The sequence below is a fragment of the Sapajus apella genome, unplaced genomic scaffold (assembly GCF_009761245.1).
Source record: "Sapajus apella isolate SASKATOON/1434 unplaced genomic scaffold, GSC_monkey_1.0 scaffold32, whole genome shotgun sequence".
Classification (NCBI taxonomy): Eukaryota; Metazoa; Chordata; class Mammalia; order Primates; family Cebidae; genus Sapajus; species Sapajus apella.
Genome location: NW_022436972.1, coordinates 10,857,802 through 10,883,772, shown reverse-complemented (window position 1 = coordinate 10,883,772; position 25,971 = coordinate 10,857,802). Strand labels below are relative to the sequence as shown.

Below are 25,971 nucleotides of genomic sequence, written 5' to 3'. Positions count from 1 at the left end.
AAACAAAAATAAAAAATCAAAAAAACCAATTTCTGTTCTCCCTCTCCTCTAACCCCTGGCTCATAGAACTATTGCAGTGTTTCAACCATATGCTGTTTTGAAAATTTTTTTTTCTCCAATTACTAATTTGTCTGGACTTTTCACTTACCTACAATTAATGGGAAGACAATACCCTAAGGAAAGTGAATTATGGCAATTAATAACCACATTGATAATTGCTTCTTACTGAGCACTATTTTGCGGCAAGGCAAACTGTATCTGCTCTGCCGCTTCACCTCACCCTAGCTGAAAATTAGATACTACTGCATATTACACTTCTAGGCAATTTTTAAAGTGCAAAGCATGTTTTGAAACTATTCTTAAGCTGAACTAGCATACAACATGAGGTAAATTTATTAGGTATGGTTATGGAGGAAAGGTAATTTTCATCATATTTTATGCTTTTTAAAATATTACTGGCAAAATATTACCAAGGCTAAAGAAAAATTGGCTCATTGATCATAGTAACTCATTAGAAGCTGGACAGTAGAATCTGTTTCCTGGCAAATGTTTTCTCCTGAAAACTGGAAAGAATCATTTTAGCTGAAGCCAAAGTAAAAAAAAAAACTTCATCATGCCATATTTTAGAATGTCAAGTAAGCAGAACATTAGTTGAACTAAACTTACCATTGTATTAATAGACGCCAGATTAGTTTATCATCACCGTCATCATCATCATCATCATCGAAATTAAATTTAGCTTTAATACACAGCTTGAAGATTAATTTTTCTCTCACACAGTTATGTGCAATTTCAGTATCTTTCTGATGGTTAAATCATCCTTTTTGATCATCCTTCTCATTTAATTGCTAAAATTTGATCTATGGTATAGTAATTTTAAAATATTTAATTATTAAAATATCCAAGATAAACAGGATTTCAAATGTAGAACTACTTTCAAGTAGGCAGTATTTACTACTTAGATTTTTTTAAACTATAACTTCTAACCAGCCATGTAAAACTAAAGATTAAGATACCATATTTCTGTGAATATAGGTTTTTCAAATATTTTGCTTTTTGTTTTAGAATATTTGTTGCTCCCTGAGGAACTGGAAATTAACAATGGCTGGGTCCAGTGCTTGAGTGTCAGAAAGGGAAGGTAGCCTGCAAACAGAAGGCTTGCACCCAGGTAAAAATTGCAGCTCAACAGATGAGCAAACACAAGTATTCAGAGAACCAAGATGGAATAAACCAGGAAGCCAGAGAGACAAGGAATGAAGCCAGGATCAAACCAGAGAAAATCTTCAGTTAATAGAGGAAAGATACCAAATTCAGAGATTTGCAAATCCCAAATTGCAGAACATTTACTGCAACAAGATTACTTACTGGTCCAAAGTGTTTTGTTGCTCCTGGGTCAGGATGTTCTCGAGGCATTTAAAGGGTTGATGTGGCCTGAGAAAACAATAATAATAATGGTAGAGATTAGTATGTTAGTGCTCTGAAAATATTCCGTTATCCTGTCAACAACTTTTACCTACCTTCATTAGGGATATACTACAAAGCCAGAAAATTAGACTTTGTTCAAATAATATTTCTAAGTTTCTCTGAGATTATTAAATAAAAGGAGCCACAAATGAGCTATATTAATTTGATATATTGAGATTATTTTTCAGATACTATCAATACTCTAGGACATAGATAAGAGACAAAAATGAAATTAAATGGGTGCTTTGGGAATTTAAAACAGATTTAGGAATTCATTCACTCCTTTGTTTATTCATCAGACATTTGTTGAGTAATTGTACCATGAGCAGGGCAGAGTGCTAGACATTGCAAATACAGTGGGGGAAATAATCCCTGCCCCCAAGGGATTTATAGTCTAGCAGAAAATATAATGATACAAAAGCAGATGTAGGCTGGGCATGGTGGCTCACACCTGTAATTTCAACACTTTGGAAGGCCAAGGCAAGTAGATCACTTGAAGTAAGGAGTTCAAGACCAGCCTGGCCAACATGGTGAAAACCCATCTCTACTAAAAATACAAAAATTAGCTGGATGTGATGGTGCATACTTATAATCCCAGCTACTCAGAAGGCTGAGGCATGAGAATTGCTTGAACTCAGGAGGTGGAGGTTGCAATGAGCCAAGATCATGCCACTGCACTCCAGCCTGGGTGACAGAGAGAGAAAACCTCCTCAAAAAAAAAAAAAAAAAGAAAAAAGAAAGCAGATGTACATAGTATACAGGTATACATGTCAGAAACCCCTGTCCCCAACACTCCAGAAGTCCATAAGGAAGATGACAGGGTAGGGATCAGTGAAGGTTGTCCAAAGGTTGAAGCCAAACTAATATTTAGATGAAAATATTTCTGGGCAAAAGTAGGAAAGGTTGTGAGAGACAAAAAGAGAAAGATGCCGTTTCAGGCAAAGAGAAACATGTGGGATGAACAAAGACAAGAATCCAGTGCATTTGATGAAACAAAAAAAAAATGCATTCATACATTTATTCAACAAATATTTATTGAACCATTGGATTGCAGGGAATACAGGCATGAAAAAGACAGACAAAGCCTCTGCTCTCTTACTGTTTACATTTTGGTTAGGCAAAATACATTTAAGACAGAGGAAACAGTAAAAACTGCAAAGCCCTGATGTGTTTGAGAAGAAAAGAATGGACCAGAGTGGCTGCAATATACTGGCCATAAAGAACAGTAGCCTGCAATAAAGTGGGCATCTAGGCAGAAATCAAGTCCTATATGGCTTTCTTAGAATAAGAGATTTTTATTTTATTTGCCACCAAAGGGCTTTAGGCAGAGGAAGTATGTAGTCTGATTCACATTTTTTAAAGATCACTCTGATTATTATGTAGAAAATGCATTGTAGAGAGCCGACAAAGGAAGCAAGGAAATCAATCAGAGGCTACTATAGTCAGCCAGGATAGAGAGAATGCTGGCTTTGTCTAGAATATAAGCACTGAAGATGACAAAAATGACTGCATTTTGGATATAGAGTTTTGGAGGTAGAGTTAACAGCACTTGTCCATGAATTCAATAGGCCTGAGGAGATAAGGGGAAAAATAAATCAAGGTTAACACAAGTTCTACGTGGCTGGAATTTAAAGAGAATGATAACACTAGTATGAAAGATGAGGCTGGGGAGAGAAGAACCAGTTTGAGAGAAATATGTATCTCTTATCAGAGTCTAAATGTTAATACCAAGGGCAATGAAAATATCTTGAAAGACTTTAGGCAGGTCTCTTGCTTTGAGCAAATAATGCTCAAAGATCATTGAGTGATTTGAAAAATTAGTAGAAAAATTCTTATCCAAAATAGTCTCAAAAATTATAAGATACTCAGAGAAAATCCTAAAAATACTGAAAACACTTTCATAGAGAAAAATAAAAAGCATTATTAGAGGAGATAAAAGAATAATTAAATGGAGGGATATACCATATTCATGGACAGGAAGACTCAATGTTATAAAGATTTCTGTTCTCAACCAAGTTAAGGTATAAATTCAGTGCTATTCCAGTTAAAATTCCCAAAAGACTTTTTAAATGCAACTTAACATGGTTCTAAATTCATATAAAAGAGAACCCCAATAATAGATAAAATCATTTTGAAGAAAAGAATGTGTAGAAGGACTTGCCCTTCAGCTATCAAGATCTACAAAAAAAGCTGGAGTCATTAAAGTATGTGATAATTGATACATGAGAGAGAAACAGACTTTTTAACCATATAGAGAGCTCATGAACAGAGCAAGCATGAAAGGGAAAAATAGAGTCATAACTTTTTCAAAAAATGCTGTGAGGAAATTACTTATTCAATACATGGCATTGGGACAACTAATTAGTCATATGGAAAAGTAAAATATAATTGGTTCCTAGCTGAAAATATATACCCTTTAATGAAAGGGAAAAGGGAAACAAAATATTCAAAGGCTGCTATATTTTAGGGTTGGTGGCAGGCGGTTGAGGTGCTCTTTTCCTTTTTGGTAGGGTAAGAACACTCAATGATAGTGACAGCAAAAGCGAGATAGAAACATGTTTGAAAAAATGAACAACTTTGTAAGGTGTGAAGAATAGGAGAAAGAGTTGTTCCAGGCAAACATAGAGAAAATTTTGGGCAGTATTAAAATACCATACGAGATAAGAGGCTGAATTTATGGTGGTACTCATCTCAAAGCTATTCAGCTTTCCAACAGCCTTCTGGTATAAACTTAACAGAGACATTTTACATAAGTTACTAATCACAGACTAAGAAATTTAACAATTGGGTTGCAAGGAGTTAAGAATAATGTCAAGAAAGTGATCAAAGTGATTGATATGAAATACAAGCTGGTCAGGAAAGAAAACAGACACAGGAGGAGACAGAAAAATAAATATAAATCAGTTCAAGGGCCTAGGTATCTCTTTATTTATTTAATTTTAATAGAGGCAAGGTCTCACTTTGTCACTGAGGCTGGAGTAAAGTGGAACGATCCTCAGCCTCCGAGTAGCTAGGACTACAGGCATACACCACCACACCTGGCTAATTTTCTTTTTTGTAGAGTTGGGGTATTACTCTGTTGCCCAGGCATATCTAGAACTCCTGGTATCAAATGCTTCCCTTGCCTTGTCCTCCCAAAGTGCTAAGATTACAGGTATAAGTCACCATGCCAGGCATGTCCCTTCATTTTAGCACTGATGCAGTGAAAGACACTAAACGACATAGAATGTCTTAAAGTTTCAATGATAAAGTGTCTGGGTAATGACAAGGCCAAGGGAATGGTCATGAAAGTAAGTGACTGAAGTGGAGTATAGGTAAATAACATGGGCAATGAGGCCCACAAAAACTGGGAATCCAGCATTTAGATCCATCATCATCAGAACTGTTGAAGTCAACCAGGATGAAGATACAATGTGGAATAGAGGGGAAGACAGGAAACCACATGCTTGTCATCTCGAAACCCCTTAATCAGCATTTCCCTTTTCTCCATGATACTTATTGACTTTTGGTAGGAGCAATTAGAACCTATTTCCCAGTTTAAGCCAGGTACCTTGACAGTACTAGAAACTGCTGTAAAGCTGACAGTGGAGAAAAACGTGGAGAAAACCATAAGCAACAAAGAGAAACATTATAAAAACCTAACAGCCTAGGATCATTTACCACAGTGGAAAAAATAGCCCGACATACATCAGAAACCCAGAAGATAATATCAAAAGCACAGTAAGATACCATAATGAAATCCCAACAACCAAAGTTTAGATTCTAGTCCTTGCCTTTCCTTGGGACATTCTCTAGGCTCAGTTTCTGCAACCATCTAATAAAAAGATCAGGCAAGACCACTTATAAATTTATTTATAGCTCAAATAATCTGTAATGTAGTGTCCATAATGTGATCCTGATATATCACATTATAAAAGTAAAATATTTTTATTCAGGAAGAGATTATGTTATATATCATAAAAATATCAAGGTGATAAATTTCAATTATTTGAAAAAATTCCCAAGTGGAATATCTCATCTTCCAACAATAGAGATAAAATTTTTTTAAAACATTGTAATAGAGACCTAAGTGAATTACTGTATTTCAGAATTTCCTTAGTTCATAATATAATGATATCTTGTACGTATACTCTGTTTTATCTGTGTTAATATCTCCCCAAAATTAAACTGTGAGTTCCTTCAAGGAAATCTTACTCAGCAGTTCTCTTTTCTTCTTCAAGGGTGTTCTCACAGCTCTGGGTATATACAAGACACAATATTTTTAATGTTCAAAATGAATAAAGACCACATCTGGAAAGTATTCCCTAAAGTTTCAGAAGAAAAAGAGTATGAGTATACCCACACACAAAGCTGCCTAAGAACGACAGCCCAGAGCCTGTAATTGTCTTATCTACTTCAACAGAAAACAGTTAGGAGACTCCGATATTTCACATCAAAGAGTTGGGCGTGCGGGCAGGAGGGGGGTGTTTTATGTTATGTTAAATGGATTTTTGCACATCAAACAAACATATCCCTTACCATTCCCATTTCTGGCTCATATATCAAGATCTGCAAGTGTTTTAAAGCATATTTTCTCCTGCTCTGCTTTCCAATTAAATTTTTAAAACATGTCAAACACACACCTAGAAATTTACAACTGTGGCAGTGACCTAGAGTTCTGATTATTCTTATTTTCCCCAATGTTTTTCAACGCAGACCACCAACATAAAAAATCATTATAAAAAAGTTAAGAAAAGGACAGTTCATATTTTAAAGAATGCAAAACAAGGTACTAGCTAAGATGACAGCAATTCTTTAGCCCAGGCTTAATGCTTTAGTAAAGAGATAACTCCAGGCTCCCACTCTCTGCAACTAAAGCTGCACCAGTCCTTGGCAAGAATTGACAAATAGCATCAGCAACCTCAAGCTCATGTGCCACATTCCTCATATTAACTTGGCTTATCCTGGCTTGTCTCTCCATAGAGCACTGAGGGCTTCTTCCAAGAAACTTCAAAGACCCTTCAACAGCAAAAATAAAACACCTCAGGAGAATTGGGCTGTTGGTAGAACAAAATTTACAAAACTCTCTACCACAGGATTTGAACATCTCTTGTTTTATGAGGATTCTGGTATTAAAAGAAAAGCAAAATCCCGCATCCATCATCTTATTGTACTTAAAAACCTGATGCAATTTCAATAGATTATCCAAATGTGGACATAACCCAAATTTGTACATGGTTTTTTTCCATTCACTCAATATAACTCATAATCATAAGATACTAAAGACAGAGTGGGATAAGAAAGGAATCATAATAAGAAACAGAGGCCTAGAGATCATCAAAGGGCAAACACAGTGATAGAACTAGGGCTGCAACCCAAGATTCCTAATGGAAAATCTAATTTTCTTTCCGTTACATCAAGACACTGACTGTGTCAAATTTCATATTAATATATTAACAATTACAGCTAGTGCTTGACTTACAACCATGATTGGTTCCGACAGACTGGTCGTAACATGATTTGGTCGTAAGTTAAGTAGGCTATATGTACAGTACTGTGAAATGATGTTATAAAAATCTTTAAGTCATATTTTATCATAATTTTCTTTCATTATTGTTATATATCATAATTTTCTTTGTCCATTTTATGCCATTTGTATCATCTCTACACCATTTTGTTTCTTATTTTTACATTCATCAGGTTTAAGTAAAACACTGCATTACCAGTACATACAAAATTACAAAATACAGGTGTAAAAAAATAACATAGGAAACATTTTCCCAATTGCAAAACATATCAAAATATATAAACATGTACGAAACATTTTATTGGCTGGGCAACATTTGTGCTGCCAGACACGGAGCAGTCGTGGCTAGCGATTGTGGTCGTAAAGTCAAATGGTCGTAAGTTGCATAGGTCGTAAGTCGATCAATACCTGTATTAAAAACACCTATTTTTGTCAAAAGCACTTTCTTTTTTTAGAATTAAAGTGTGGCTCACTCTTTAAAAAGTATAACAGTAGTGGATGACAGATTTTTATGTCATTCTGATATGCATTTTTTAAAATAGGCTAATACTATAATCACTTATCAATTAATGTTGATAATTATAATTGCTGTAGCACATTTATACAGCTATCAAAACATTAAATGGGACCAAAAGTTTGTTGATGTTAAAGAATAAACACATAAAATCTTTCTTATGTATAAATTTTTTCTCATGTATAATTCTGAAGTACAATGTAGTAAATGAAAACTTCCCTTCATTCAATCATTAAAAGAATAGTAGAAGTCAGCTTCCCAAACATGCATGCTATTGGTTATAGAGATGGTGATTTAATATTTTTACAAATCACCAGAAATACATATATTCCTAGACTCCTTCTTATTAAACTTAAAAGGCCACACACTTTGAATCTAAATATAATGTAGAGCATAAATAATTTCATTACCACTATTCCAACAACTAGGGAAGTCTGGATGTATACACAGACTTATCCAGAAAGAAAAATACCCATAGCACATTCACACTATACCAATTCACCAATGTATTACAAATTACATACAAATGGGTACTAAAGCCACCACAAAGAGGTTTGACATCTGCTTATAGTCAAGAGAATTCAACTTCTATTGCATTATTAAAAGCTAATGTCTGTCATTATTCTATTTAGGACCTCCCTCACAGAATAATGGAAATGATCTTTCGTACAGCAAGCTTGATTAGGATCAACCTCAGGAGAATATCACATGGTCTGAGATTATACAGAGTTGGGACTACTGCTCCGTTTTTCATTTACTCTACACACTTCCCCTAGAGTTACCCAGGATGCTAAAAAATTAACTCTTTTACTTCCAAAGTCCCTCCCAAGGGGAATCTGATTACATGTTGATTTTTTTCCAAATCAAGGGCACATTAAATACATACATACATACATACATACATATATACATTACATACAGCAAGAGCATTAAAAGTTCTTTAAAACTACCATGGTGTAAAAGCCGCTAAAAAAATTTCCCTGGTAGAAACTGTATAAAATTAGGAATACCTCTTATAAAATACAGTATGATAATTAAAAGTGGGCCTCTATAGATGAGAGATGTTTATCATATCCAATCTTTCTGAAGTCTTAGCAGGTTTTCCCTCTCTGTGGTTTCTTCTCCAGTTATCTCTAAGTCACCATTCTCTCTTGGTTCTCCCCTTCTCTCCTCCTTTCTCCGTCTCAGTGCCCACTTGGGTTTGTCTTCCTCTGCCTCCCTACGGATGTTGGTGATGCTCACTGTTTCAACTCAAGGATTTTTATGATCTCATTTTATATATCCTCTTTTGATGGGTTCATCTATTTTTGTGGATATATCTTATTACCTATATGCTGATGAGACTGCTAAATATTAATAAACATTCAACTCAGGGCCTACTTCATTTATTTTAAAAATACAGTATTTTGAATACTTTTCATGTGCTGAGCACTATTCTAGACTCTGGAGGTACAACAATAAATAGAAAAGGAGGGAAGTGAATAGGAATAGTTCTGGTCTGCAGTTCCCAATGAGAGCACGCCAAAAGATGAGTGATCTCTGCATTTCCAACTGAGGTCCCAGGTTCGTCTCATTGAGACAGGTTAGACAGTGGAAATAGCCCAAGATGGGCAAGCTGAAGTAGGGTGGGGCACTGCCTCACCCAGAAGGCACAAGGGGACAGAGAACTTGCTCTCCCAGCCAAGGGAAGCCATTAGAAACTTTTCCCGACACTCCAACAGTCTGGCTCAGACACTGTGCTTTTCCCACGGTCTACACAACCTGCAGACCAGGAGACTCCCTCCGGCGCCTGTAATGCCAAGCTAAAATCCACTGGTTTGAAACTCTTGCAGCCAGCACAGCAGCCTAAGCTCAACCTGGGATGTTTGAGCTTGGTGGAGGCAGGGGTGTTTGCCATTGCTGAGGCTCCCATAGGTGGTTTCAACATTGCCTGTGTAAACAAAGCCACTGGGAAGTTTACACAGCAACTGGATGGAGCCCAGCACAGCAGCTCAGCGAGGCCTCTGCAGGTAGACAGTCAACTAGATTCCCTTCTTGCTGGGCAGGGCATCTCAGAAAAAAAGACAGTAGCACATCAGGGACTTACAAACCCCCTACCTTCCTGGGCCAGAGCACCTGGGAAAAGGGGCTGTTGTGGGTTCTGCTTCAGCAGACTTAAACATCCTTGCCTGGCAGCCCTGAAGGGAGCAATGAATCCCCCAGCACAGTGCTTGAGCTCCACTAAGGGACAGGCTACCTCCTCAAGTGACTCCCTGACCTCCCATGTTTCCTAACCGGGAGACAAATCATACAGGAGAGCTTTGGCTGACATCTGGCAGGTACCGTTTTGGGATGAAGCTACCAAAGGAAGGAACAGGCAGCAATCTTTGCTGTTCTGCAGCCCCCACAGGTGATTCCCAGGCAAGCAGGGTCTAGAGTGAACCTCCAGCAAACTCCAGCAGACCTGCAGCAGAGGGGCCTATTAGAATAAAAATTAACAAACAGAAAAAAATAGCTTCAACACCAACAGAAAGGATGTCCACTCAGAAACCCCACCCAAAGTCACCAACTTCAAAGACCAAAGGTAGATAAATCCATGAAGATGGGAAGGAACCAGCACAAAAAGGCTGAAATCACCAAAAGCCAAAATGCCTCTTCTCCTCCAAGAGATCACAATCCCTTTCCTGTAAAGGAACAAAACTGGATGGAGAGTGAGTGTGACAAATTGACAGAAGCAGGCTTCAGAAGGTAGGTAATAACAAACTTCTCCAAGCTAAAGGAGTATGTTGTAACCCAATGCAAGGAAAGTAAGAACCTTGAAAAAAGGTTAGACAAAATGCTAATGAGAATAACCAGACTGGAGAAAAACACAGCATGAGAACTTCATGAAGCATATACAAGTTTCAATAGCCAAATAGATCAAGCAGAAGAAAGGATATCAGAGATTGATGATCAACTCAATGAAATAAAGCAAGAAGGCAAGATTAGAGAAAAAAGAGTGAAAATAAATGAACAAAGCCTCCAAGAAATATGGGATTATGTGAAAAGACCAAATCTATATCTGATTGGTGTACCTGAAAGTGACAGGGAGAACGAAATCAAATTGGAAAACACTCTTCAGGATATTATCCAGAACTTCCCCAACCTAGCAAGGCAGGCCAACATTAAATACAGGAAATACAGAGAACATCACAAAGGTATTCCTCAAGAAGAGCAACTCCAAGGCACATAATCATCAGATTCACCAGGGTTTAAATGAGGAAAAAAATGCTAAGGGCAGCCAGAGAGAAAGATTGGGTTACTCACAAAGGGAAGCCCATCAGACTCACAGCGGATCTCTCAGCAGAAACCCCTACATGCCAGAAGAGAGTGGGGGGCAATATTCAACATCCTAAAAAAAAAGAATTTTCAACCCAGAATTTCATATCCAGCCAAACCAAGCTTCATAAGTGACAGAGAAATAAAATCCTTCATGGACAAGCAACTGCTGAGAGATTTTGTCACCATAAGGTCTACCCTACAAAAGCTCTTGAAGGAAGTACTAAACATCAGTGGGAACAACCAGTACCAGCCACTGCAAAAACACACCAAACTGTAAAGACCATTGACATTATGAAGAAACTGCATCAACTAACAGGCAAAACAACCACATGGAATCAAAAATGGCAGGATCAAATTTACACGTAACGATATTAACCTTAAACGTAAATGGGCTACATGCCCCATTCAAAAGACACAGACTGGCAAATTGGATAAAAAGTCAAGACCCATTGGTGTGCTGTACTCAGGAGACCCATCTCACATGCAAAGATACACAGAGTCTCAAAATAAAGGGATGGAGAAAGATTTACCAAGCAAATGGAGAGCAAAAAAAAAAGTAAGTATTACAATCTTAGTCTCTGATAAAACACATTTTAAACCAACAAAGATCAAAAGAGACAATGAGTGGCATTACATAAAGGTAAAGGGATTAATGCGATAAAAAGAGCTAACTATCCTAAATATATATGCACCCAATACAGGAGCACCCAGATGCATAAAGCAAGTTATTAATAAACTACAAAGAGACTTAGACTCCCACACAATAATAGTGGGAGACTTTAACACCCCACTGTCATTACTAGACAAATCAACAAGGGAGAAAATTTACAAGGATATCCAGGACTTGATCTCAGATCTAGACCAAGTGGACCTAACAGACATCTACAGAACTCTTCACTCCAAAACCACAGAACATACATTCTTCTCAGCACCACACCACAATTATTCTAAAATTGACCACATAATTGGAAGTAAAATACTCCTCAGCAAATGCAAAAGAAAGGAAATCATAACAAACAGTCTCTCAGACCACAGTGCAATCAAATTAGAACTCAGGGTTAAGAAACTCACTCAAAACTGCACAGCTACATGGAAGCTGAACAACCTGCTCCTGAATAACTACTGTATAAATAATGAAATGAAGACAGAAATAAAGATGTTCTTCAAAACCAATGAGAATGAAGACACACAGTATGAGAATCTCTGGTACACATTTAAAGCAGTGTCTAGAGGGAAGCTTATAGCTGTAAACGCCCACCAGAGAAGTGAGGAAAGATGTAAAATCAACACCCTAATGTCACAACTAAAAGAACTAGAGGAGCAAGATCAAACAAACTCAAAAGCCAGCAGAAGGCAAGAAATAACTAAGATCAAAGCAGAACTGAAGGAGATAGACACACAAAAAGCCCTTCAAAAAATCAATAAATCCAGGAGCTGGTTTTTTGAAAAGATCAACAAAATAGATAGACTGCTAGCCAGACTAATAAAAAAAATAAAAGAGAGAAAATTTAATAGATGCAATAAAAAATGATAAAGGGATATCACCACCAATCCCACAGAAATACAAACTACCATCAGATATTACTACAAACACCTCTATGCAAATAAACTTGTAAATCTAGAAGAAATGGATAAAATCCTGGACACTTACACCTTCCCAAGACTAAACCAGGAAGAAGTTGAACTCCTGAATAGACCAATAACAAGGTCTGAAGTTGAGGCAGCAATTAATACCCTACCAACCAAAAAAAGTCCAGGATTAGATGGGTTCACAGCCGAATTCTACTAAAGGTACAAAGAGGAGCTGGTACCTTTCCTTCTGAAACTATTCCAAACAATACAAAAAGACGGAATCCTCCCTAACTCATTTTATGAGACCAACATCATCCTGATACCAAAACCTGGCAGAGATGCAACTAAAAAAGAAAATTTCAGGCCAATATTCATGATGAACACTGATGCAAAAACCTTCAATAAAATACTGGCAAACCGAATGCAACAGCACATCAAAAAGCTTATCCAACACGATCAAGTCAGCTTCATCCCAGGGATGCAAGGCTGGTTTGACATCTGCAAATCTACAAATGTAAACCATCACATAAACAGAACCAAAGACAAAAATCGCATGATTATCTCCATAGATGCAGAGAAGGCCTTTGACAAAATCCAACAGCACTTTATGCTAAAAACTCCCAATAAGGTAGGTATCAATGGATTGTATCTCAAAATTTAAAAAGCTATTTATGACAAGCCCACACCCAAAAGCATAATGAATGGGCAAAAACTGGAAGCATTCCCTTTGAAAACTGGCACAAGACAAGGATACCCTCTCTCACCACTCCTATTCAACATAGTATTGGAAGTTCTGGCTAGGACCACTAGGCAAGAGAAAGAAATAAAGCATATTCGAATAGGAAGAGAGGACATCAAATTGTCCCTGTTTGCAGATGACATGATTGTATATTTAGAAGACCGCACCATCTCAGCTCAAAATCTCCTTAAGCTGACAAGCAACTTTAGCCAAGTCTCAGGATACAAAATCAATATGCGAAAATTGCAAACATTTCTGTACACCAATAATGGACAAACAGCCAGATCATGATTGAACTCCCATTCACAATTGCTACAAATAGAATAATATGCCTAGGTATAAAACTAACAAGGGATGTGAAGGACCTCTTCAAGAAGAACTACAAACTACTGCTCAAGGAAGTAAGAGAGGTCATAGACAGATGGAAAAACATTCCATGCTCATAGTTAGTAAGAATCAATATCATGAAAATGGCCATACTGTCTCAAGTAATTTATAAATGCAATGCTATCCCCATCAAGCTACCAATGACTGTCTTCACGGAATTGGAAAAAACCACCTTAAACTTCATATGTAACTTAAAAAGAGCCCACATAGCCAAGACAATCCTAAGCAAAAAAAAAAAAAACCAAAGGTGGAGGCATCACACCACCTGACTTCAAACTATATTATAAGGCTACAGTAATCAAAACAGGATGGTGCTGGTACCAAAACAGAGATATACACCAATGGAACAGAGCAGAGGCATCAGAAATAATGCCCCACACATGTACCACCATCTGATCTTTGACAAATCTGACAAAAACAAGCAATGGGGAAAGGATTCCCTATTTAATAAATGGTGTTGGGAAAATTGGCTAGCCATGTGCAGAAAGCTGAAACTGGACCCCTTCCTTACACATTATACAACAATTAACTCTAGATGGATTGAAGATTTAAACATTAGGCCTAATGCCATAAAAACACTAGAAGAAAACTTAAGCAATACCATTCAAACACAGGCTTGGACAAGGACTTCATGACTAAAACACCAAAAGCAATGGCAACAAAAGCCAAAATTGACAAATGAGATCTTATTAAACTAAAGAACTTCTGCACAGCAAAAGAAACTATTAATAGAATGAACCAGAAACCAACAGAATAGGAAAGAATTTTTGCAATCTACCCATCTGACAAAGGGCTAATATCCAGAATCTACAGAGAACTTAAACAAAATTGCAAGAAAAAAACAACCCCCTCAAAAAGTGGGCAAGGTATATGAACAGACACTTTTCAAAGAAAACATTTATGCAGCCAACAAACTATGGAAAAAAGAAAACACTTATCATCACTGGTCATTAGAGAAATGCAAATCAAAACCACATTGAGATATGACCTCACGCCAGTTAGAATGGTGATCATTAAAAAATTAGGAGACAACAGATGTTGGAGAGGGTGTGGAGAAAAAGGGACATTTTTACACTCTTGGTGGGAGTGTAAATTAATTCAACCACTGTGGAAGACAGTGTGGCGATCCCTCAAGGATCTAGAAATAGAAATACCATTTGACTCAGCAATCCCATTACTGGGTATACACCCAAAGGATTATAAATCATTCTATTACAAAGACACATGCACACGTATGTTTATTGTGGCACTGTTCACAATAGCAAAGACATGGAACCAACCCAAATGCCCATCAATGATAGACTGGATAAAGAAAATGTGGCACATATACACCACGGAATACTATGCAGCCATAAAAACGGATGAGTTCATGTCCTTTGCAGGGACATGGATAAAGCTGGAAACCATCATTCTGAGCAAACTGACACAAGAACAGAAAGCCAAACACCACATGTTCTCACTGATAAGTGGGTGTTCAAAAATGAGAACACATGGACACAGGGAGGGGAACACCATACACTGAGGCCTGAGGGGTTAGGGGAGGAATAGCAGGGAATGGGGGGATCGGGAAGGGATAGCATTAGGAGAAATACCTAACATAGATGACGGGATGATGGATGCGGCAAACCACCACCATAGTACATGTATACCTATGTAACAAACCTGCATGATCTGCACATGTACCCTAGAATTTAAAGTATAATAAAAAAAGAAAGAAAATACTATGCAGAGATTCAAGGATGTGGTTAGGTTTGTAAAGTAGACATATACATATATATGGGGCCATCTGTTAGAAAAGTACATAATTATGAATACAAAATTAGATTCAAAATGTATTTTAATGTAGAATGAAAAAACAAGTCAAGATAAACTATATATGTTAAGATGCTGACAAACACCATATATACAAAATCCAGCAATATAATAAGATACACACACACACACACACACACACACACATTATAATTATCCAAAACCCATATTAGGTCTCATTCTAGGTGTTGTACATTCTGTGGGTTTGGACAAATGTATAATGATATGTAGTCAGAATCAGCATATCAGACAGAGTAGTTTCACTCCTCTAAAAATCCTTGAGGCTCTGCTTATTCATCCTTCTACCCTACTGCTTTAACCCCTGGCGACCTCTGATCTCTTTACTGTCTGCCTTGTTTTGTGTTTTCAGACATCGAATTGTTGGCATCAAATATATGTATTCTTTTCAGGCTGGCTCCTTTACTTAGTAACACACATTTAAGATTCCTCCTTGTCGTTTCATGGCTTGATAGCTCATTTCTCCTTAGCGCGAAATAATAATTCACTGTCTGGATGAACCAAAGTTTTTTATTTGACATTCAGCTACTGAAGGACATCTTGGTTGCTTTCAAGCTTTGGCAATTATTAATAAAGCTGTTATAAACACCTGTGTGCAGGTTTTTGTATGAAGATAAGTTTTAAATTCCTTGGATAGATGCCAAAGAGCATAATTGCTGGATCATGTGTTCCTGTTTACTTTTGTAAGAAACTGAAGAAACTCCCAAATTATCTTCCAAAGTGGATGTGACATTTTGCACCAGTAATGAATAAGAGTCTCATTGTTGTTTTGCTTTTCCCTGATAACATATGATATGGAGCATCTTTTCATATGTTTATTTACCATATGTATATCTTCTTTGTGAGTTTGTTTGTAAAAGTCTGTGACCCATTTTTAAATCAGGTCATTCCTTTTCTTTCATTGTGCTTTAAGAGTTCTTTGTACATTTTGGATAATAGTCCTTTATCAAATGTGTCTTTTGCCAATATTTTCTCCCAGTCTGTGAAGTGTCTCTTAATTCTCTGGACAATGTCTTCTGCAGAGCAGAATTTTTTAATTCTAATAAAGTCCACCTATCAATTCTAAAAAAAAATAAAGAGGAGGGAAAATGCATTTGTGGTTCATTAACAAGTACAAACATAAGTTTGATGGAAGAAATAAGATCTAGTGTTTGTTACAACTGTAGGGTAACTATAGTTTATAATAATTGGTTATACTTCTATTTTATATTAAAATATGATCTATTTATATTCATATAATTTAAAAAGAATAATTTAAATGTTGCTAGCATAAACATATTTTAGATGACAGATATCTCAGTTAAATGGATTCAATCTTTACAAATCACATGAATGTATTAAACTATTATATGTATCCCAAAGATATGTGCATCTATTATGCATCAATTAAAACAATTTTTGTGTCACTTGTCATCTTGGAGATTACATTCTAGTGGAGGAAGGGAAAAGCAACAGTAAACAAAATAAATAAGAAAAATATGTATCAGATGATAGTAAATGCTGTCATGAAAATAATGCAGAAGGAAGAAGATAGTATTATTTGAGAATTAAAAAACAGGAATTTAAAGTCCAGTGAAATAAAATCTCTCTGAAACATACTCTGAAATATTTCATTTATATTTATCTCGCCTCATGTTATAAGACAATACAATATCTCACATCTTAACCCCGAAAGGTTAAGAAACCATCTTTCATTTTAAAGTCCTCAGATCTTCTCTGGATAATGTGAAGTATAAAGTGTGATCAATGTCACAGAAATCTTATCAGTAAATAATTTTAGGTTATTTCTTCTGTCCTTTGTGGAAAAGACCATTGGGCACAGTCCTCTATCCCAAGAATGTCATAATGCCAAACCACTAATGTGGTCTGAGTTCACAGGCAATGGACAAAGCCCCTAAAGCAGCATTTTCAGTAAAGCTTTTCATGAAACACTTATTCTGATAAATGTTAATAAGTGATACAGAAACAAGTAATACCATCACAGAATACTTGGGGTGTTGCTTTTCTGGCCAGAAACCTCTGTGGCTGATGGTGCCTTTGCCCAAGTTTTGCTTGGACCTGCTGGGCTCATTCCACGACTCCACTTGGCAGGCTGCGCTCAGCTCTCGCTACTGATCTGGATCCCACACCTGTGAAGGTTGAACCAGGTGCAGAGTGGTGAGGGTTGTGTGAGCAAGCCGGCATAAGGTCAAGCCACTGCACAGAGGCAAGCACACTGACTGCAGTGGGGTGGGCAGCTCCAGGTGTCAGCATGGGCAGGGGCTCCCAGTGAGGCTGTCACTAGACCAGGAATACTGCAAGTAGCTTCCATGGCTGGCACCAGGGGAAGTGGTGTCACCCAGAAGCTTGGTGACACCACAAACCACAGAGCCCCAAAGAGGGTGTCACAGCCCTGGCTTGGGGAGCTCCTAGGTCATCGCCCACAACGTGGTGAACAAGGGGCATGTTTCAGCCTTTTTCCCAGGCCCACCCATGGACCAATGAGCATATACTCCTCCCTTCTGAAGCCCATAAAAACCCTGGTTACTTCTCTTGCAGCCCTGCCATTTTACGGGTCCCCACTTCTTGTCCCATGTCTAGAAAGAATGGGGTATGCTAACAAGTAGAGAATGGGCAAGGTGAAGAGATGCTTTATTGAATGACACAACAGCTCAGAGGAGACCTGTGGTGGGTAGCTTCTCTCCACGGTAGGGCATCCATTGTCTGTTCAGTTCTCAGCAGAAAGAAAATCCACAGTAGGTAGCTTCTCTCTGCAGGGAGGTTGTCCTGATGTCTCTCAGAGTCTGGCTGAGTATGGGCCTTTTATGGGCTTTACAGGGGAGGAAGAATGTGCTGATTTTTCCATGGGTGGCCGTGGGCAACCCCAGAAAAAGCACAGTAAGTTCTCACTCTGATACACGGAATTGGCAATCCAACCTCCAGGCTTCAAGCCATCCCTGGCCTGAAGGTAGGGTTTCACTGGGACCCATCCCTTTCCACCCAGGAGCCTGTCTGCCTCCTGCCACCATTAACCTGCCATCCACTGTGCTCATGGTATCCAGGCTGTTTGTGCTGAGGGTTCCCTGCAGGCCTGCACTGAGCTGCCCTTATTCCCCCTCAGCATTTCTCCGCATGCTCATCAGTACCCAAAGTCCAGAGAGGGTAAAGGCAGCAAGGGACTGGCATGTCAGCACTGCCCTGGTGTGCAAACATCCGGCCGGGTCATGACAGAACCCAGGCTTGGCCACAACTTTGCTCCAAAATTGAAGCAGGTCCTCGGAGCAGGGAAAGGCCAGGCAGCAGGAGAAGGCACTTCCAGGCCTGCAGGGGAAGAGGGGCTTTCTGTGCCCCCAAGAGTGCCAGGATATCCAGATCCACAGCCACAGTTGGGTGGCTGCCACCTGAAGAGGTGGAGCTCTTGCCCTCCAGCTTGGAAGGGGGCAAGGCTTCTGCCTGTTCCTGGCTACCGGGCTCCATGGAGCGTGCAACCCCAGCTGCATCTCCCCCATTGCAGCTGCCATCATGGCAGCAGCTGCTCCAGATAAGCTACTGCTGCCATCAATAACCATCCCTTGATATCTTTGGGTAGTTGCTTCCAGTATCTCTATGGATATCAAAATCTAATGCTGCTCAAGTGTCTGATATAAAATGGTTATTTGTGTATAACCCATGTCAGTGCTTGTTAAGTAGTTGTTATACTGCATTGTTTAGGGAATAATGACAAGGAAAAAAAGTCTGTACATGTTTAGTATAGGCACAACTTTTTTCTTTCTTTTTGAGATGGAGTCTCACTCTGTCGCCCAGGCTGGATTGCAATAGTGTGATCTCGGCTTACTGCAACCTCCGCCTCCTAGGAGTTCAAGCGATTCTCCTGCCTCGGCCTCCTGAGTAGCTGGGATTACAAGCACCCACCATCATGTCCACCTAATTTTTGTAGCTTTAGTAGGCATGGGGTTTCACCATGTTGGCCAGGCTGGCCTTAAACGCCTGACCTCAAGTGATCCACCCACTTTGGCTTCACAAAGTGCTGGATGACGGCATAAGCCACCGTGCTCAGCCCAGGCACAAATTTTTACCCAATATTTTTTTATCTGTGGTTAATTGAATCCGTCAGTGCATACTCCACAGATAGAGAGGGCCAGCTGTAATTGCTTTTCATGGTCAAGTACAATTGCCAAATGCCATGTTAAACAGAATTAAAATTTTTTTTTCACAAACTGAGTCTTTACTGTTCTAAAGTAAATACTGAAATCCCAGTATAGTGATAAATAAACTTTACTGAACATTTGACCATGGAATCTTCTTTTAAAAAGTTACTTAGGGCTTGGGTTCCCTGAACATTCTTTCAGAAGTATAGGCTTTAACTACTTATTTTTAGTCCATACCTCATAATAAAAGTTCTTAAAAGAGCTTTACAATTTTGGCCAATCTTATTAATATGGGGTTATTATAGCAGAAAATATGCTCTAGAATGATATGAGTGTGTCACATCTTAATGTGCGGCTGAAGGCAGATTTATTTTTTAATATAAAACGTACATATATTTCATGGGGCAGGAGAGGCAGATGGGGAGATGTTGGTCAAAAGGCCCAAAGTTTTAGTTAGACAAGAGGAATAAATTTAAGAGATCTTTTGTACAACATGGTGACTATAGTTAATATTAATATATTACAGATCTGACAATTGCTAAGAGAGGAGATTTTTAATGCAGAGATTGGTGATGGAAGCTACCCAGGAAATAAGGAGTTGATATGTTGAAATGGGTGGAGCAGAGCAAGGAGATCATAAAAGGAAAAGAAAGCCAATAGATTATCTCCCTAGAGGCAGATTTCTCTTACTCACAGTTTTGCTAGCTAACCATAAATTGATTAAATCCATAGGTTTAACAAATGTTAGTTAATCTTCCCTCAAGTCATCCTTCAAATTTAAAAATTCAAAGTTCCTTAAGGATACTGGCCAATCATGTAAAAATATTAATGGTTCTCTCCCAGCTCAGTAAAAACTTAAAATGCAAGTTGGGCACCCACTATTTATAACCTATCCTATTAGCTGAGTTGCTCACATGTATAACACATGTAAAGAAAAAAATGAGAGTAGATTTTTCCTCTAGATCTTTTTCAGATCACAACTTCACATATACAGAATTTATGTATATTAATATTACTTATAACTGATAAGCAAATGATCTATTCCAAATTAGCCATTATAATATCTGTGTGTATCTATAAATGTAATCTAGTGAACAGATGTTTTTCCACTTAATACCAAAAGGAATTATAAATCATGTTACCATGCTGCTGTGGAAAGTATGTGTTTGCTATATGGAAGGAAACAGGGATTTATATCAATCAGACTGCAGACTGTACCTTCCTTAGCTACAAGCTATGGAAATTTGGCAAGACTAACATTCAATGCTGTTTGAACTGCAGCCATCCACTTCCCCACCACCATCTTCCCTAGTCTTAGGGTTTTATAAACTTAAATAATTTGTCCAGACCTATAGGAAATTAGGCATTGCACAAAAGATTGCTGATATGCGAACTGTGTTAAAATCCCCTACCTACTGTTCACTGAAAATTACTTTTTGTCCTGCTTTGGCACAGAATTGTAGGCTTTAACTACTTATATTTAGTCCATACATCATATTACCTACAAACAATACAACAATTATACCATAATTTATATATGTAGAAATATGTATGAAGATTGGAAAATATTTTAGCTAAACAAAGAACATAAGAGTTGCTTTATGAATAAATGATGAATTTAGAAATCTCACTCAGTTAAGTACTTTTCTATCCTTTGAGTCCTATCCAGTGCTTTGGTTCACATTGTAATTTATCCCTACCTTTCACCGCTATTGAAGGCTTGGAGACTCAGGCCTATTGTTACTCATAATTCCACTCTTCTAAACAATAATAATAATAGAAATTATATTACACATATGTTTACTACTTTGTATCATACACCAAAATATAGTAAGCCCCTTGTATCTACTGGTTCCCCATCTGCGGATTCAACCAACAGCAGATTAAAAGCATTGGAAAAAAAAATGCAAAAGTTTTAAAAATACAAGTCTAAAAACAATACAGTGTGACTACTATTTACATAGTATTTACAGGGTACTAGGTATTATAAGTAATTTTGAGATGATTTAATCTACAGGGGAGGATTGTGTAGGCTACACAGTATGCACATACTATGCTGTTTTATATAAGGGACTTGATCATTTGGGGATTTTGATATCTGTAGAAGTCCTGAAACCAATTCCTCAGGATACCAGAAGGTTGAATATATATACAAATAATACCTTTTGGCAATGAGCCCTGGGGCTAGGCCTCTTGTTCTAGGGACATAAGGTCTTATCTAGCAACGCTATATCTCAGCTTAGAAAACTAGGTTTTCCTAAACCTTGTCATATAGTACGTTATCTGCAAAATTATAAACTACATCTTCCTAAATGAAGACTCAGATACAATAACTAAAAATATTTTCCATAGTATTTGGAAAGTTATGCATTAATACACAAAAACCCTACTGTCTTCACTTTTTATGGATTATAATGAAGTTTTTCAAAAAGCATTTCCCTTATTTTCACATTTTGGGTCTTCCTGTCTTCACATTAGCCATCAAAATCACATTATAAGACTTCATTGAAGATTAGTTGTTGAATGGAACATTTCACAAAATTTTTTCTTACATTCCCAATCAAAAGCAGCATTATTCATTACCTAATGCAAATTTTAAGTAACGATTTCAGGAAATGTTTATACTGAAAATGTTGATGGTGTTTGCCCAGGCATGCACATATGCATATATAACCACACTCTACTGAAATTATCTATATGGGAATTGTTTACCAGGAAGCAGAGGTTGCAGTGAGCTGAGATTGCACCATTTCACTCCAGCATGGGCAACAAGAGCAAAATTCTATCTCAAAAAAATAATAATAATAAAATAAAATTATTACAACAATGTATGAGATATACCATATCTTTGTAGATACTAGATGTTATCATCCTTTTGTCAATTTAATGGATAAGAAATATAGCTTAGCATGTCTTTAATTTGCATTTTGAAGACAATCAGTGAAGCTGAGTGGCTTTGTTTTACTCCTTGGCCATTTGAATTTTCTCTTCTGTAAAATGCCCACACAAATTTTTATGTGTAAAAATGAATTCCTACAAAGGGTAGACAAATGATAGATGGCATTTGTTATTTCCACAGGCATTAAGTTGTTTCTATCTAGGTAGGTAGATTTGGCAGGTAAAGATCCATCTACCTAATCCCCTAGATGTGATTCTTGGAAGTAACGCCACTTGTTTTTTCACATTTCAACTTTAATATGATGATAACTAGATATTTTGAGTTATTGTAAAATTTTTCTTATTTTTCCTTCTTAAAAAAATGAGTCAAGACAACTGACAAAATAGCATTTTTATTAAAAGGTTTAAGTCTCACTTCTGTATTTTACATTATTACATGAGGCTCAAAAACAAAATTATCAAGAAAATGAAAACTACTTATTCAATTATAAAACTTTCAAAGTCAATCATGACAAAATTATTTTGATTAGAAGCTATGAAATAAGCCTTTTATTGAGACAGAATTTCAGCACAATTTTTAAGTTCAAAGACATAAGTTTGGAGAATGGACCATAATGGTTGTATTATTATTATTATTATTATTATTTTATGAAGGAGTTTTGCTCTTGTTGCCCAGGCTGGAGTGCAATGGCTCACTGCAATCTCCACTTCCCAGGTACAAGCAATTCTCCTGTCTCAGCCTCCCAAGTAGCTCAGATTACAGGCATGCGCCACCACGCCTGGCTAATTTTTTTTGCAGAGATGGCGTTTTACCATGTTAGGCTGGTCGCGAACTTCTGACCTCAGGTGATTCACCTGCCTTGGCCTCCCAAAGTGCTGGGATTATAGGCATGCACCACTGCACCCAGCCATTGTATTATTTAATAAAGACATGAGTAATTAAACATTAGAACTGAACCACACTTTTAACATTGCCATTGAGTTATTAGCAATTCTCAGTATCAATCTTATAAATATTTAATATTTGTGGAAAACTTTAAATAGCCATATAAGCATATCATATTTTTATATGACGCATGTCATTTATTAGCGTGTTATTTCTCCATCTTCTAAAAGAGTATTTTAAGAATAAAATTTCAGACATACTTCAATACCTCTAGGTAATAAACAAAAAATATTCTAACAATATAGCTAAGCATAGCGTTAAATAATTTTAACAGATATAATCATGACTCTCATACAAATATAAAATAAATACATGTCAAATATCTTATTTAACTTGTGAGTTAATGAAGAAACAAGTAAGATGCTATAACTGCTGAAATTAATTTACACAAATGAAAAATTAGCTTATTCCAAAAGGTGAGAATAAGGAATCAATTGCACCACACCCAGATTATATTCATTTGCATATCTATGAGCAAGAATAATTTGCAGTGAAAGATTCAGAGACATCATAGAATCAATTAACCCTGAGGGATGTGCTTAGACAAGACCTACTGTTCTGTTAAAGACATTCAGTAAACTTTTTGCTGTATTTCAAGTTTTTATTGAAAAACTGCTCTCTTTTAAGTCTTTCACAAGAGGTTTATTAATACTACTAGTATAACAAAGGGAAAAGGTTTTCTCCTTTTTTGACATATTTTAGTTCCCTAATGAAACCAGATCCTGTGAATTAACATAACCATAAATGTATTATTTAAAATATATTTAGCCAGCATCTTTTTACTCAAATACCTATCTGTTTATTCAAGTTATATTTGGAAACCACTTGGGGAAAAGGTAACATGTGCTGATCAGGTGTTAATTTAGGATAATGACTCCTCACCATCTGTCAGTGCCTGTGTGTTGTTTTGCTCTTACTTTTGTTGAGTAACCATTTGTTGTTGTTGTTGAGCATTTATTTTGTTGAAGTTTAAGGTTAATATCAACATAATTTAAATTTACTTAAAACTTTCAGCTTATCATTGATCAGAAATATATTTTGAACTTGCTGGATGCAGTAGTTCACGCCTGTAATCCAAGCACTTTGGGAGACTGCGGTGAGCAGATCACCTGAGGTCAGGAGTTTGAGACCAGGCTGACCAACATGGTGAAACCCTGTCTCTACTAAAAATACAAAAATTAGCTGGGCATGGCAGCAGGCACCTGTAATCCCAGCTATTCAGGGGGCTGAGGCAGGAGAATCGCTTGAATCTGGGAGACAGAGGTTTTGGTGAGCTGAGATCAGGCCATTGCACTACAGCCTGAGCACCAAGAGCAAGACTCCATCTCAAATACCTGTTCTATTGTCTCTCATTGCTTTAATAAAACACACACACACAATAATCGTATTTAATAAGAAACATAAAGTCAAAGATGACTAAACCATAAGCAAGATGATCTTCACTCAGTTCACTAAACACTAATTGGAGAGGTTTCAGACAGAAAGTCCTTTATAAAGTTCTATTATCATTTATTTATATATCAAGTATGTGCTTAAAAAGTTCGTTATATAATCATCAAAATCCACAGTATAAGATGAAAATGCATACACCAGCCAGGAAGCATTTTGTGTTTAATTTGTAGTTGTGAATGGTTTTAATTTACAAATTAATGTATATTCCTAACTCTACAGTCCTTTTACCCTATTCTTCATTTATACACTCATTTATATTGCAAGGAAAACCGTATTTATATATTTATGATTCCAATATTTATTTTCAAATAAATACATACACCCACCAAGTTAGACTCCTACCCTTCCATAGAGACTGGCAGACAGGGGTCCTAGCTTTTCTGTTGACATTTCACAGAGATAGCTTCCAGGACCTTGACAGAGAGATTCCTGAGTTGTAAAACTGGCAAGAAGCTTTTAAAAAGATTTATATCTCAAATGGACAAAAAAAAGAATTGACAATAACAAGTTTTCTAAAGAAAATGTTCTAAGGAGAAAGGAGATCAGGCACCTGAATCAGAAAGAAGCCTATTAAATTAAGTCAATTAAGGGAAGTGCTAAGACTATCTTGGCCATACCATTTATGATCTCCAGTTACTTTATCTTAGCTTGGGAACAATAATATTCACTCATGGGCAATGGTAAAGATTGAATACAATCATTTAAATAATATACTTTGTTTTGCTTCTAACACCAAGTAAATACTCAATAAGTTGCCATTGCTATGATCATCATTACATAGAAACAATATCACAAGATTCTCTACTGAAACCTTAAAACCCATTCCTTCGTACAACTGGAAAAATTTGACTGCCAATGCTTCAAGTAGAAAGAGGCACTGTCATAGTGCTTCTTTCTAATACGCACTTTCTAGAAGCCATATTATCACATTTTTTATAACCAAAATACTACATCAAGGGAAGTTAACTGTCCATATTGATTGAGACCAAAAGGAAACAAAATAAGAGCCACTGTCTTGAGTACCTGATGGTGTGCATGAAAAGTAGGAAATAATCTCCAATACTGAAAAGAAGATGTATCAGAGATGTGGGGGAGAGAAGGTGAAGTTAATACTTGTCCTACAAATATAGAAGTTAAGTAATGACAAAAAGAGAGAAATAATTATACCACATCATAAAATAATAGAGATTTATTTTCTATTAACAAAAGAAAAATATGTAGGGAAAAATAAGCTGA

The 25,971-nt window shown here is 37.0% G+C and overlaps 1 long non-coding RNA gene across 1 annotated transcript in view; it reads right to left on the bottom strand.

Annotated features, from left to right (window-relative positions):
* Nucleotides 1-601: 601 nt before the first annotated feature.
* LOC116562325 overlaps nt 602-25,971 on the bottom strand; it is a 260,951-nt gene continuing 235,581 nt past the window's right edge. Inside the window, exon 3 of the long non-coding RNA XR_004273876.1 lies at nt 602-1,431. This is a non-coding gene — a long non-coding RNA (uncharacterized LOC116562325). The remainder of the gene's footprint in view (nt 1,432-25,971) is intronic.